Source organism: Capsicum annuum, chromosome 7 (genome assembly GCF_002878395.1).
Source record: "Capsicum annuum cultivar UCD-10X-F1 chromosome 7, UCD10Xv1.1, whole genome shotgun sequence".
Lineage (NCBI taxonomy): Eukaryota > Viridiplantae > Streptophyta > Magnoliopsida > Solanales > Solanaceae > Capsicum > Capsicum annuum.
In genome coordinates, this window is record NC_061117.1 from 56,112,413 (window position 1) to 56,129,647 (window position 17,235).

The window sequence follows — 17,235 nt, forward strand, 5'->3', positions numbered from 1 at the left end:
ATATATATATATATATATATATATATATCATATGCCAGGATAGGGAATAAGGCTTAACATGCATTCCAAAACTTTAGTCTGTATACTAGTACATCTGTATTGACCCCCTTCCCTTCCAGGTTCTGAGGCTCAATCTAGGGGTCCTGGTAAGCCGTAGATTTTCTCCAAACAGAAATACAGAGTTATGTGGTGAGCCTTCTATATCTTAGAAGGCCTAGTTTACTTCAGTCATTTATCATTATATGTTTGTAACGCCCCAAAATCGGATTCCGAGACGTCATACGGTGCTTAAGGTCACAAGTGACCCCAAGCGAACCCTTCATCTGGCATAACCCAAAGCAACTAAATAAAATACATAAAATAGAAGGACTAATGCGGAAACAACCCATAACTTAGTCTGACCAACATGAAAGTAAATTTACACGGACACAATTCTGCTCATATATATACAAATCTGAAACTGAATACACTGACTACTAGTGACTGTCTATGAAGCCTCTACTAGCATTGACCAAAGATAGCTGGGTCATGACTCCCAGCTACCCCTACTCAATACAACTGAATACAGAAAATACAATACACCTCAAATCTAAACAACTCAAGTCCCTAAAGCAAAAGGACTAATCATCTGCCGATCGAGAGCTGTGACCCAGCTGAACATGATATGTGCGCTACAGATTGTACCTACATTTTGGTAAGAATGTAGCCCATGGAAATATGTGGGTCAACACTTTAAAATGTACCGAGTATGTGGGGGTGCATGCAACAATATAAATAGTATAATCAATTTCATGAAAACATGCATACGGACAATGATGACTTACTTGGCTTGAGTTATATCAAATCATACTTTTCGTAATTTCATAATAAACAGTTCATATGATAAAATCTCGTAATCCACATAAATCATTATAAATCATAAATTATGATAAATCATCCTAAATCATCATAAATTATCATATCATTAAAAATCATCATAGGTAATTATAAATCATCATAAATGACCATAAAACATCATAAACATCTCAAATCTTTGACTCAAATCTCGGAGTGACTCGGTAATTCAAGAAACTTAATCTTATGGACACGGGAGTTTCCTATAACCGACAACCCCACGTAAGCTACATGGAATACCAACGTTTGAAACCCCCGTTGACGGGAGCATCATACTCTTTGCCAGGGAGTATGACCTTAAAACTGCAATAATCACAATTGGACTCTCTGGCCAATAATATCATCATCAAATAACCTTACGGTGGCACATAGGTTCGGAGAAATACCAAATTTCCCTCTCGGTGCTAAGTACTACTCCCCGACAAGCTCAGAATGTGTTAGGAAATCCACCACAACATCTCAAGGGTCTATCATAAAGACCAAATCAAATCTCTTTCTCATTTATCAAGTCATATCAATTTGTGGATTCCTAACTCAACACATTTTAGCTCAAAACATTTTAATGACCATGATTCCGTTTCATTATGTATTTCCATATTATTTTTTTCATATAAGGACAGTGTATATGATTACAAGTTAGAAAGGCGTCCAGGCCTTCATAGTTCAGGATGCTCATCACGGCTAGGGCCTCGGTTCGGGTCGTGACACATATGCTAATCCATAAAATGTGGCCACCATCAGAGTGCCAAAAATGTAGCATCCCAAAAACAAATACAAATTTGGGGGCACCCCCAACTAAAAGGAATGTAGTACCCTACTGCATGTGCATTAAGGCAAGAGTAAGAAGGGTCTCCCTGAATTTGCATCTAGAGCTGCTCTTTCCCACTGACTCTGCACCATTACCATCCGTATTATCGATAGACCAATCAGTAGGGGCCTCGTCTTCACTGTCCAACCTAGGTGAAGGTAGTCAATTGATTGGGTTTGAGCACCTTAAATATACCCTTCAACCCCTTCCATAGCTTCCTAAATAACTTATCTCTTTTTTTTTCTCTCTTCACCTTCTTCTCATGAAAATCCTTGAGGTACCTATGTGACGTAGCTTAGGCTGAATAAGCTCTCTCCAAGCTGGAGACTGTGGCTCCCTACTTCTTATACTCTTCTCTGTATTTCTCATAGTCTGACTAAGCTACGTATGAGTGGCGAGTAGTAGAGGACTCTCATGGTCCTTGAGGTAGTTTGGACAATAGTTCCCGCACCACCTGCAAATGACCAGAGATGTTATCAAAGGTGATGGCTGATGAGGGTCTGCAAGAGTCTTTGTCCTCTTGGACTAATTTACTCGAGTCCATCTGTCTCTTTTTGCTCTAACCTAGGGTACCCTAACTTCTAAATTTGAGTAGGAAGATACAGGGGCCTGGGAGAACCCAGGTATCTGTAGGGTATTCCTCTACTTGTGCCCTCTTGCATAGCTCTGTGATAAGGGAAGGGAGGAGAAAATGTGTTCCTTTATGATTTTTGAAGTACCTTCACTCTGAATGCTCAATCTTGCCCATATTCAGGGCGATGCCAGATAGGATACTAGCCACCATCTGAGCTCGCATGTCTATGACAATGGTCATGTGAGTGCATGGAGATACTCGGCTACAGACGATATTCAGCCAAAGTCTAGCCTCAGCTGTGAAGTCATTCATTAGAATGTCTCTCTTGGTGGTGGCCCAAGGAACCTCTTTGCCAACATATAAAATATCCTCTATCCAGGTCCCTGGCTCATATCCCTTTGCATGAAACTTCTCCATGTCAGCATCCGGGAGCCCAAATACCTCGTTTATCCGCTCTATCCCAAAGTTTACTTGCCTTTCCCTAATAGTTATTATCAAATTTGTGAAAGAAGCTATGCTTAGGTTAGCATAGAATTCACATACCTAGTGCTCATTAGAAATATAGGGGTTCGGGGAAAAGCACATCCACCCAATCTGATTAAGTTTGGCATGAAAACTCGGGAACTTTTCCTCTACTTTATCTAAGCTGATACCCTTTTCAGCGAGCAACTTAGTTCTCGGCAAGTCTACATAGTAATCAGACCATCATTAGCATTATCATACCAAAAACATGCTAGATCAAACATATAAGCTTATGTGGCAGTGTTATAGAGTGTTTTGGGGGCAGAAATTGATGTACTAAAATTTTTGTTCCTACAGACATTGCCCTCAGGTATGGCGATTGTCGAGCATTGACTGCAACCGTGGTGTTGCAATTGCGATCATTGGGGTCACAATCGCGATACCTGCTACCTTAGTGAAAATATTCTGCACAATGCCCAAAACAAAATTTTAACCCCAATTCTTTATTTAAACTAGACATATCAATATTATAAGCAAGGAATTTAAGCCTAGAATGTGTGATTGTGGCCCCAAACTTGGAAGAATTCAAATTGAACTCATTGGGTCATTAAATCAAACACATGTGTACATGATCATTTCAACTGGTTTAGGACTAAATATGGGTACTCAAGACTTCCCTGTTAGTGTGTACACCAACTATAATAGCTAACCACAACAATGATCATCAACAAGCATGCATTTTATAATTAAAGCATTAGTTCAGGCCTTTCTCTAAACTACAAGTTCTAAGCATGCAATTAAGTTAAAAATTAGGGAGTAAGGACAACATACAAAGTTTTGGTGATGCAGTTGGAATAAAATGACACTTGGATACGTAATGCAAAGCCATAAATTTGAGAGAATTATGAAAGAGATGCGTGTAGGAAATTGGCATTTGGATGGTCATTTAAACTGACTTGACTGCGATCGCGGTCCTAGCTCCGCAATTGTGGTCACGTGGTCTCCGCAATCGCAGTAGCATAGACCGTGTTTGCGGTAATTGAGACCAAAGATTGGGTCTCCTGCACTCTTTTGTTCAATCCAACATGCCAATTTCACATGTTCTTTTCTTAATTTCACTCAATATTCCTCTGTGTGCCAACATTTCATGGATTATGCATGAATAAAACAAAAAAATAAAATCTACTCTACCATGCATAAATAAAAATGATATATGCCACTTTTTGTGGCTTGATGGGTTGCCTCCCATCGAGGCTTAGTTTAACATTGTGGCACGATGCCTCCTCCATCTCCTTTTATTTTTTCACTTAGAAGATTTGAATCTCAATCGCAACTTTCATTCAATATGTAATAAGTAGTAGAGGGACAGAAGATTTAAGTCTTCCAAGATGAAACTTGGAAGATGTGAGGACATGGAAAACAAGTTTCGATCTCGCCATTTTGAAGACTAAAAATTTTTACCCAACTTTACATCAAATTTCCATATTTATAAGCCACTCACTGAACATCAAAAGTTGATTTCCTTGGCCATTGATGTTGGGGCTTCCATGTGCTACTTTGGAGTGTCAACTCCCAAAATATAGAATTCGTATCCTTTCTCCCCACAATCCATCATTTGTCTTGGTGGATAGATTCTCATCACATTCTTGAGGCATAATGTCAAAAAGTGGTTTGAATGAGGTCCAATCCCTAACTTTGGAATAGTCTCCTCCGTAGCATCTTTACTTCTAAATGAACAAGAGTCATTATAATAGATTAGTCTTGATTCTTTTTTGACTCTAGCACTTTTTTTGGACATCTTCACTACCAAGCTCATCATCATAGCGTTATTTCTCTTCTTGATTAGCCTCCTCTTGGGAAATGGGAAAGGTAATGGTATTTGCAAGATTTGTTTCATTGCCCATTTCCTCTATCTTGACAATTTCCCTTCCAAACACCTCATGGGATTGATACATGTCTTGCATATTCTCCCTCGTTGTAGTTACCTAATCCAAAATAGTTTGAAGCATTGCTTCAAGACTAGTGGACCCGGTATGTTGTTTTTCCTTCTCCTCATCATAGGACCTATCAAACTCATAAGAGGACCTATCAACTCGGTTAGAATAAAAAGGGGAGGGGGCATTTGGCAATCACTCCAATGTCCATCTCGACCGCCACATAAAGAACAACCATACTCCAAATAGGATTGAGATTGTTATTCCATCTCTCTCCAAGGAGCATAGTTATAATCTCTCCTAAAGTGGGATCCATCACAATAAGGACATGGGTCATCAAGATATGACTTCCAACTAGCAAAATCATATTTATTCGAAGATTCCATAGATAAAAGTAAAAGAAAATAAAAATCTACCTAACACAAGAAACAAAAGAAAATCACAAACAAATATTTACAAGCTTGAATTCAAGCAAGTAAGCTAAAATTTCAAACTAACTTAATACGCCAAATTTTTCCCCGACAATGACACCATTTTTGATAATGCTTAACTTACACATTAATTTAAGAGAAAGACGCTCATCGTCAATATATTTAATCAACTTTGGAGTCGGGGTCGAATCCCCGACAACCCATCTGAATGAAATGCAGGAATATACCCTAGACAATGGAAGAAGTCTTGCACTGTGTGTTGTGTATGTCTCAGGCGACGGCGGGTCCCATTCCTTATCCTAATGAAGCAGCTGAAAAAAAGGGGAATAATATGAGTGACAATTAAGTTAATTCAAAATAATAGATACTAGTTAAATTCAAACCAATAGTACAAGAAGATAAAAAAAGGGGAGATAGGTATCTACACTAATGTTTCTTTTTGTTTTTTTTTAATATAAATTTAGGGCTATGAATAATTAGTGTTTAAAAAATTTAGCATGAATCTTGGGATTATGTATTACTAAGGGAAGTTACATGTGGATGCTGATAGTCAATGTCACTTTAGTAGATCAAGTGTGGGTAGGTTCGATTATAGGTTTAAATTCTAGTCTTTCAACAAAACACCAAACCTTCACCCATTAATTATTTCGAATACCTAATAGGTGTGTTCAACAATTGGTAACTAAACCTCAATATTGGCATCCCTATTTCTAGGACAACACCCATTGTATAGTTAACTTCACAACAACCTTTATGTCAAAATAGTGATAGATTAGCAAACTACACACATAATTGTCTACCATTTCTTTGGTCTCCACATCACTCTTTCAAGGATGATATGGATTCCTGAAGTTGACCCAAAACCCTTCTTTTGAAGATGGCATTAAACATTCTAGAGTTTGGAGTTTTCACCCATCAATCCCATATTGGTATTTGGAGATTTCATCCATAAATCCCAATCACGTTGGTCAAGCAATGATAAAACCTATCAACAAGAACTACTAAATAGAGGCTAACAATAAAAAACCACAGACACTTTAATTCTTATTCATACATAACCCCAAGAAAATCCTAAGCTCAACTCAGTCTTTTAAGCTTGCTAAGGGGTCCCAGACTTAGAAAATTCTAGCTAAGTATTCAGACTTAGGATTATTTTGGCCTTTGTAAGTTGGTAACTCTATTTCACGATTGTTATGTCCTTAAAATGTCAATATTTAGGTTGATTCATGATCAAGAATATCAGTAGGTGTTTCTGGACGAGTTTCATATTTTTCAAACCTCGTTTGAACCATGTTTGGGAATCCAAAATAGTGCATCAATGTGATCTCAGTGCGGCGCATTGGCTATTGCATTGATCAATATTTTTTCTTGGCTCCCAGTGGAAATTTCTAATGAACCAACATGGACTCGACGCAGTACGTTAGCTATCACATTGATGCCAATGACGCAGCGTATCGTCCTGCACGTCGATAGTCTAGTTTTTAGTAATTAAAAAGCCGTGTCCCCAGGGGTATTAGGGTCTTTTCCCTACCTCTATTAAGCCCTAAAACATGAGATTTAGTCTTTATTGAGCAAAATATACTTACTTTCTCTCAAATTGCTCAAGAACAAGAACCCAAGGTGATTTAATTTCAAGGCCAAGGCTCAAGATTTCCACCATTGTTATTTAGGAATTTAGCAACCAAGGGATGACAGGTGTTCATCCAAGGGTTCCCTTTCACCCTTGGAGTTCAAGAACCCCTTTTTACTTCAAGTTTATGAGTTTGATGAAGTTCATGGTTGAATTTGAATGTGTTCATGATTACCATGTTAATGGATTTATAGTTCAGAATTTACTACAAAATTCATGTGGAATTAATTGATATGCATGCATTATCATGTGTGCATTATTATGCGTGCATTATTATGAGATACCATGCTGAAACCCTTAAAGTTGTAAATGTGGAATTGAACTATGATGTGCACATGTTGTTTTAGTGTCATGTGCATAGATTATGTCCTTCAAGTGTTTGATGAATGTTCATGAGAATTAAATAATGAAATTATATCATGTTAGGATGTATTCAAGTTCATGTCATACAAGTGTTTGATAGAATATCCCTATGAATAAATGATGATCAAGTAGTTATTTATCATGTTTCAAGATTGCACCATGTCATATAATTTATGATATTGAGTCCTGGGGGTATTCAATACTTGACAATTTAGCTATTTACCTAGAGCCATGGTCATTCATAGGATAGTATAAGTCATGTCACGATCGGTAGAATTTAGACAGTTAACAAAATTTAGTAGTATTTCGTCAGTCCACGGAACCTAGTGAACTTAGTTTAGTTCAGTTATATAGTACAATCAGAAATAGTTCAGTCTAGCCTAGAACAGTCTAGAATCTAGTCCAGTGTCTATTCAGCTCGGAGTAGGATTCAGTACTGAGTAAACACATGGATGGGGACTCACCTGCCAGTAGAGGGTATGATCCTTAGAAGCAGTCCTTGTGTCCCAGAACTACGTAGCCAACGTAGGTTGAGACATCAACCTGCTAGATGAGGGTTGATGAGGTGATCTACCTGCCAGTTGAGGGTACCACCATTCTCGTTCAGAGCACTTGCCAGATAAGGGTGACTCAACTTGTCTTTACCCGTGGCACAGTACTGACACCCTTCCAGCTGGGGTTACAGGTTAGACCAGGGGCATGTTAGTTAGATGATTACTTCCCACAATCTCAGTTTCATTTCCAATCTCAGTATAGAACTCAGTTCAGTACGAAACTCAGTATAGTTCCACAAGATCAAGACTGTCAGATACAATCACTCAGTTATTAGCTACACAGTATCAGTAAACTCATATATCAGTAAATTAGTAATTCAAAAACTTAGTATCCAATGTTATTATGATCTCAATTACAGTTTACGTATTCATGCATATACTCTTATTCAGTTATATTCATGTCATTCAGTTAGTGTTGTACTTGTATATAAACCCATGCATTTTAGCCTACCTCACTTTGCATACTAGTACATTCAAAGTACTGATGCATACCTTTCATTTGTGCTATGATGTTTTATATCATATGTTCAGACGTGCGGGTTCCGAATCATACTTAGCAGTTTAGATATTTAGCTGACAGAGTTAGTGGTGAGTCCTCTTAGTTTGAGGACATGAATATTATTTTAGGAGTTCGGAATTAGTTTGGGACTTGTCCCATCAAATCCATATTTTAGACAGTTTAGAGGCTTTTTTGGACTAGAGTATTTTCAGATAGATATATAAGATTTGGTATTTGTTATACCGTATTCAGTTTTACTATAGTATTGAACCTTATGGCATGTTTTCTACCTAATTCTTGCATATTTGCAGTATTACTATTCTGTTATTGCAGCAAGTACCAGTCATGGGTTAGCTTGTGGTCCTTTGGGATTATGAACACCGTGTAGTGTCTGGGGTACAGACTCAGGGCGTTACACCTTCATCATTAATATATTTACCCAACTTTAGAGTCGGGGTTGAATCTATGAGGAACAATGTGAGTGGCTATCAAACTAATTTGAAATGATAGATATAAGTTAAATTCAAACAAATGATACAAAAACATAAAATGGGGGGAGGAGGGTTCCTACACTAATGTTCCATTTTAGGTTTTTCTAGTATAAATTTGGTGATACGAGTAATTAGAGTCTTAACAATTATGCACGGATCTTTGGATTATGCATTACTAAATGAGTGACATGTGGTAGTTAGTCATCAACATCGATTTAGCGTGTCGAATATGGGTAGGCTTGGTTATTGATTTTGATGCTAGTCTTTCAACAAAACACCAAACTTTCACCCATTGATTATTTTGAATACCTAATAGGTGTGTTCAACAATTAGTAACCACAACGTCAATCTAGGCATCCCTATTTCTAGGATGATACCAACGGTGTAGCCAACCTTAAATTCACCTTTTTGTCTAAGATAGTGAAAATTTAGCAAACTACACATGCGATTGCCTATCATTGCTTTGGTATCCACACCCCTCTTTCGAGGATGATATGGATTCCTAAAGTTCACCCAAAACCCTTCTTTCGAATATGGCTTTGAAATTTCTAGAGTTTGGAGATTTCGATCATCAATCCCATGTGGATATTTAGGGCTTTCACCCTTTAAATCCCAACAGAAATAGCATAGCAATGATAAAATCCATAAACATGAATTACCAAAGAGATGCTAAAAATAACAACCCAAACATACTTAAACCTCTATTCACACATAACCCAAAGAGGGAGATATAGCTACACATAAGATAAATTAGCATAGATATACCCATAATCTCCATTGAAATGAAAGAATTAAGCGAATGTTACATCAAACTTGGTTCTCCCACAATATCAACAATGGAAGTTAGCAAATCTTCCACTTTGAAAGTCTCTAATGTACTTTTCACCCAAAATTTATACAATATTTTATTCTTCAGAAATGGAGGCTATGAACTACAGAAAACTAAAACCTAAAAAAATTTGGGGAAGATGGAATTATTCTATAATGCTAGGGTTTGGGTCATTTTTGTCAAATTGGGATCAGCACATGCAATTATAGTTTTCCCCTTAGGCTGAAATCCTCCACTAGGCCGCGATCGCGCAGGTTTGGACCACTGCCACACGACCGCAGTTTAGCTTTGTGACCGTATTTGAGTGACCATCCTTGATTGCTGCAAATGTGGTACCTGAGGCCCTTCTGTTTCAGGTCTTCAACTGTACTTTCTTGCTCCCATTTTGATCATTTTGAGCTTCAGTCCACATCTTTCCATCCCTTTTTTCTTTATTCCTACAAGAAATAGATATTAGTGCTTCTAATAACAATTATGTCTCATTTATTCACCCATAACAAGGTAGTGTGCGCTAATAATAAGTGCAATTGAGTGGTAAACTAACCACTCATCGGCACTTTAACCTCAAGTCCTTTAATTAGGAAATAGATTTTAACCTAAAGCACTATGACTATGATTAGTCGACATTGGGACTCCATCCCTTTGTGCATTCATCATCATTTATTCAATTCACACTTAAGGACTTTAACCCTTTTAGATAATTCAACACTATACATGACCACATGGTCCTCATTCGAGCCTTTGTTGCTCAACCCTTTCAATAGGCCAATGCCTTAATTCAATTCATAATGCAATTCAATTTATGTTCATCAAGACCCTCACAAACTATTCACATTTCATTATCAATCTTATATCACATTCATACCACACTTTAGTTCTACCCATAATTCAAGTTCATTTTTATATTTAGGGACTTTAACCCTTACTTAACCATCAACAAACAAGGTCATCAATTTCACTATAAATGGCTCATAATACCTTTACAGTATCATTTAACAACTATTCATACTTGTTGGTCCATTGACCTAGTTAAAAATATCACCAACATAAGACTAGACAATTCACTTAGACATTTTCACAAACACCTTGTGTGCATGCCTTTGCCAAGGCCATTTTCATGGTAGAAATCCTCAAGATTAGAGTTACTCATGATTCACATGTTATACCACAAACAACAATAACCCATATGTGCAAAACCCTTTTTATTTGATTTCAAAATCGCCATGTACACTTATTCAAGTGTAAAATAAATGGGTTTAGAGTTATTTATGAAGTTAAAGAGTTACACGCCTTAGTCAACTTGATTCACCCAAGAAGCTTGGCATCACTTTGCACCTAGATGTACACCCTTGAACCCTAGACTCCAATCCTTCACAAATTGTGTTTGAGAGAGAATTTTTGAAGTTTGATCCATTAAAAGTATGTTTACAGAGGTCATATACACTGATATAGTGAGGGGATTTAGGGTTTTTGGTGTATGAAATAACCATAAGGTTCTCAACTAAAAGCTAAAAATTGACCGTCCAGGTGGGTACGACTCACTTGAGTCAATTGTACCCTAGGGTACAAATGGTACCCTAACCCATACCCTAGGTACCTCCTAGGTAACCTACAATTGTTAGGGTACAACTGCATACCATTGAGTCATATCCAAAGGGTATAACTCATGCTCTCATTCGTACACTTCACCCGTACCAAAAACTATCAATTCCAAGTCAAGACCTCACTCTATATGATTGGTCTGGGTACGTTTCGTACCTTAACATATGATTGGTTGGGGGTTCACTCATACCTAGTATAGTGAGTAACCCTGACCACACTACCTAGGTTATGAGAAGAGAGGGGAGAAAGATACAACTCGTAACCAAGGGGTACGACTTATGCCATTAGTTGTACCCTCCCTATTTACACCAAATAAAGAAATTTCTTAATGGTTTTAAAGTCTAGGTGTTTCATCCATGATGGTACAAATGTTTCTTGAATATATATGATATGAGGATGTAAAGCTCACAACCAACCGAAATGAGAATTTCCAAATCCAACCAATATACCAAACCATGTAAGTCAAAACCTACTCAATATGCCAACCATCCATGAATATAATATAATCTATGTATAGAATAAAAATAGACAACAATATTCCATTGATACCATATAAATTCTTATTTAGGCCTTTTCACTAGAAGTAACACGACCAATAAACATACACAAGGCCAACAACATCATATAAGACCCCATATGGTAACACATAGAAAATAATATCTCAAAACCACCAAAGAACAATAATAAAGACATTTCCATGATTAATTCCCACACCCATGACATGATTTTATACCAATATTAACTACCTAACCTAGTCTGAAGAATGTTAAGCCATAAAAATCCAAAAGCTTTCAACATGGAGCTTTCCCCTCCTGAACTCTCATGACCCAATTTACGAGTAATAGTGGCACCTGCTATATCTCACTAGTAGGCAAGCCAAATTATAGCTCGGAGCAATAGGGAATGGGCTAGTTTGGTGGAAAGTAGCTTATAAGGCTAGAATAAACAATTTAAGACTTGTAATAATAGAAAGACAATAAATATAATCGAAAAGATAAATAACACATAGACACACATCCCACAACCTTGTAGTTTTGGTACAAGATATACTGTAAATACATCATAAGTTCTGAAAGAGTCAAATACCATCTATCTCAAAAAATGAAAGACAAGTCATAGATAATAGAAGGAAAAAGGGGCAACTCTGACTCTGTGAGCTCACTCTATCACCAAAATCCAACAGAGCATGATCGTCAAATCAATGGTGGCAACACGTACATGGATCTAAACCAAAAAGGTAATAAAGTATAGTATGAGTACCATAACCACCCAGTAGGCATCATCGGCCAACTGAGCTAAATCAGGATATAAATACGATAAAATATGAGATAAAATAAGCTAAGTCCAACACTCTTGTGCATATAAAATCAATAACCAAAAATAATAACATAAAGATCACACAATTATATCTACTAAATTGGCCCCTATAAGATAATAAGTGCACTAAGTGCAGAAAGTAATTAACCCAACATAGTCCCCGATAAGCCTGGAGGGTACAATCAAAGAAAAATAAATAACCGAGTAACCATATTATACCAACCATCATGCTATAATAAGAAACCGATCCGTACCATATAACATCATAAACAACTCTCAATGTCAGACTCAAACTGGAACTCAATAGCATCATCATCTTTATCATCATTTGCCGGACTTGAACCGTAACCCATATTACTAGTATCATAATAAATTGCCAGACTTAAACCAAAACTCATATCATCAATATCATAATCAATTGTTGGATTTGAACTAGAACTCATATCATCTATATCATAATCAATAAAAATAACTTAGTAGATTTTACCATAATTAGCATCTACTCTAACATTCAAACCATCATGACTATTAAGTGTCTACTATCCTAAAATCCCATAATAATCATTTTGAATTATAAAAGATGTGTATAATGGTATACCAAAACTAGCTCAAGTCATGGTCTATGGTGGTCCGAAAAGGCTCACTTCTAATCCCAGAAATCTATTATAAGGCAAATTCTACTCTACCCCAAAATCGATTTTAAGGAAAATTCTACCTCAAACTTGGCTAATGTATCTAAATCCACTTTTACATGGTAAACAAGCCTTAAATAGCCCTAAGATAGTAATTGATCCTCCAACATGAGCAACTAAGTTAACTACGTCTTAAATTACTATATCTAGGTAGCCTAAATAGTTCAGCTAACCCAAATATTATCAATCATACATCCAACAACTAAATCACAATCCTAATCTAGCATACTATCATAATTATACTACGAAATAGCTTAATCTATGACAAGGGTAAACCTAGCCAACTTGGACGCAGAAGAAAAACCTGAATAATTTGCTAAACCAATGATTTTCCTTTCAGATAAGCTTCCACAAAGTTTCATGCAATCAAACTCACAATTTAATCATAAAAATGAGAACAATGATACTCATATTACACTATGTGCTTTGAGTCTCTAGATCATGTAAAATCCTATGTGGGGCCCATTAATGAAATCGTACATTCAAAACCAACACAATGCCCCCTATGCTCAAGGAAATTTACCCTCAACAATTGGTGAATTTTGAGATCTAAAGGTGCTAAAATCAAGCTACCAAGATTTTAGGGATTTTAGAAGAAAAGGAATGATTTAATCAAAGATAGATGGAAGCTTACCGCATATTTGAAAGAGGAACGCATAAATAATCTTTACCCAACCTCCACCTTCACCCTTAAATGTTTTCACCAAGATTTCCCACTTTTTAGGGTTCCAATATATTGGGAATAAATGCTTAAAATTGAGAAAAATAGGTTAAGTGGGGATTTATACCCTTCCAAGGTGCACAGATATAGTTAAGTAAACTTCGGGTCACTTAATAGATACTTTTTACTGGCACGCTTGTCACTTACTCAATTAATTGATTGCTTATGAGACAGTGGGCTGTCTGAGTAAATGTCGCATACACGACACTATTATAGCTTACGCGATAGCCTTGCCATTGTCAAGATTTTTGGTTAAGTGATAAAATGTGTCTCTTAAGCTATAGTTGATGGTGTTTGGCAGATTGCATAAGCGATAAAAGGCATCGCTTAAGCGATGCACCAGCACCACCTGAGACTTCGAATTTTTCAAAGTCTTCCCCAACCCCTTAGGGTTCATTCATATTCCTATTTAAGCTAATGGACTATGGTAACCTATCAAATTCAATGTTTCAGACTCACTAGGGTGGTCGTAATTTCCATTAGGGTTGTTCTAACAAATGTGGGTCCCATACGCACCCTCCATTTTTCTTAACCTTGTGCCAATGGACCAAACATAGTCCCAGATCCCTTAAGAGCTAGACCAAGGGTCTCCCTAGACTAAAATTGAGGTTTATGAGTTTTTGGAACAATCGGAATTAACATATGAGGTCATTTGATTGAAATTTTTGTCCAATAGCAAATTTAAATTGGTAAAGACTTCAAAATAGGGAATTGTCTCTAAAAATCAAATGAACTGCCCAGTAATTGAACTATCAGTTCCCATAAGTAATAAGGGGGAGTTATATGAAAGCTTTAAATGGCAAAAGTGTGCAAAAATATAGAAAATGACCTGGAGGGTCATTACAATATCCACTACTAAAAGAACTTTCGTCCTCAAAAGTAAGGGATTAGGATGTACCTTCATCCTCAAACAGGTGAGGTTACTAGGTATATATCTCACTCTCGATATCCAGAGTAGCCTCCTCTATTGGGTGGTGTCTTCACTAAACCCTAAATACTGGAATCTCTCTAGTGTCCAACCTCCAACATCACTAGCCAAAGTAAGCAAAGGCTCTGCAAAGGTCAACCACTCATCCAACTGAACTGAGTCCCATCTAAGAACATGAGACAGATTAAGAATGTATCGCCACAACATGGAGACATGGAAATGGAAAACTGAATGGACAAAAACAAACTAATGGGTTAGGCTAATTCATAAGCCACCTTAACAACTTTGTGAAGAATCTCAGAGGGTCCAATATACCTAGGGCTGAGCGTACATTTCTTCCTGGTCCTTATCATATACTTCATAGGTGATACCTAGAGGAATACCCAATTACCAACTCCAAATATCAAGCCACAAAGTCTACGGTCTACATAAGCCTTATGCCTACTATGAGCTGCTCTAAATCTATCCTTAATCACCCTGAATCTGTCCAATGACTCCTGGAGAAAGTCAGTACCATGTTGTCTAATCTCTTAGGTTTCAAACCAACCAATCGGAGAATGACATTGCCTACAATATAAAGCCTTCAATGGCTCCATCTCAATAATTGAATGATAACTACTATTATATGAAAACTCTGTCAATGCTATGTGTTTCTCCTACTGACCACTAAAATCCATAACAAAGGCTCCGAGTATATCCTCGAGACCCTTAATAGTTTGCTCTTATTGCCTATCGATTTATGGTTCAATGGTTGTACTAAGATCAACCTGAGTACACAACTCTTTTTAAAATCTCTGTAAAAGCTAGAACTGAATACTTAAGCAAGGTTTGAAATTCTAGATAAATGCACACCATGCAAACAAACTATCTCACGAACATAGATACGGGCTAACTGCTCGGCACTGAAGGATATTTGAATAGTAATAAAATATATCGACTTGGTCGACAATCCACAATGACCTTAGTACCATCGAACCATGGGAGGTGTGAGGAAATTGACTAAAATAGTTTAGGGTAATCCACTCCCAATTTTACTTAGGAATAGCAAACCTCTGAATCAATCCACTAGGTCTCTAATGCTTGACCTTCATCAGTTGACAACATAGGCAACGAGCTACAAAGTCTGCCACATATCTCTTCATGACACTCAAATCCACATATCTCTTCATGACACTCAAATAATAATGTTGCCTTAAATCCCTATACATTTTGTGCCTAGGAGAATAGGATATCTAGAGATGCGGGCCTCATGCAAAATTGTGATAATGAAGCAATCAACCCTTAGGACATAAATACAGCTATCAATATCAAAACACCCTCTAAATCTATGAAAGCCCTCTTAGACTCATAGCTTAACAATGGATAACGGAAGATGCAAAGTCTCTTATCCTCAAACTGATGACTCCAAATATTCTCAAATAGTGAAGACCTAGCCTCAACGCTAGCAAGAATCCTCCTAGGGTCTGAAATATAAAGATGCACCATCAAGTTGGCTAAAGATTAAATTTCCCATGTAAACAACCTTAGAAATGGAAATCCAAGCCATGCTACCCATACTCACCACCTTCTGACTCAAGGCATTTACTACCATATTTGCCTTTCTCGAATGATACCAGATAGAAATATCATAGTCTTTTAGCAACTCCATCCATCTGTGTTGCCTAGAATTAAGCTCTTTCTAGGTCATAAGATGCTAAAGACTATGATGATCCTTGAATATCTCATAAGACACACCATAAAGATAGTGCCTTCTAATCATAAGTGCAAAAACTACCGCTGCTAACTCTAAATCATGAGAAGGGTAGTTGCACTTTTGCACCTTTAGTTTTATTAAAGATTAAGAAATAACATGACTCTGATGCATCAACGCACACCACAAACACACATTAGAAGAATTACAATACATGGTGAATCTCTCACCCTTAATAGAAAGAGCCAAAATAGAAATTGAAGTCAGAAATGCCTTGAGCTTTCAAAAGCTCAACTCATACTTCTCAGACCATCGAAAGGGAACCTCCTTTTGATTCAATCTGTCATAAGTGCTGCAATTATAGAAAAACTCTGTATGGGCCACCTATAGTAACAATCCAAACCTATGAAGCTATGAACCTCAGTCGAAAATGTAGTCTTGGCCCAATAAAGAATGCCTCAATCTGTCATAGGTATACCATAATCCCATCCTTACACTCCATATTCCCAAGGAATGATATCAACTCAAGACAAAACTCATACTTAAAGAATTTTGGAAAAAGCAAATATTCTCTAAAAGTCTGGAGCATAATCTTCAGATATTATGTATACTCCTCTCTACTCGTTAAATATAAAAGGATGTCATCGATTAATACATTTACAAAGAAATCCAAATAAGGCCTGAACACTTAATTTATAAAATCCATAAATGAAACGAAGGCGTTAGTCATTCCAAAAGAAATCACTAGGAACCCATAATGACTATAACAGGTCCTAAAAGATATCTTCGGATATCCTCATCCTGAATTCTCCACTG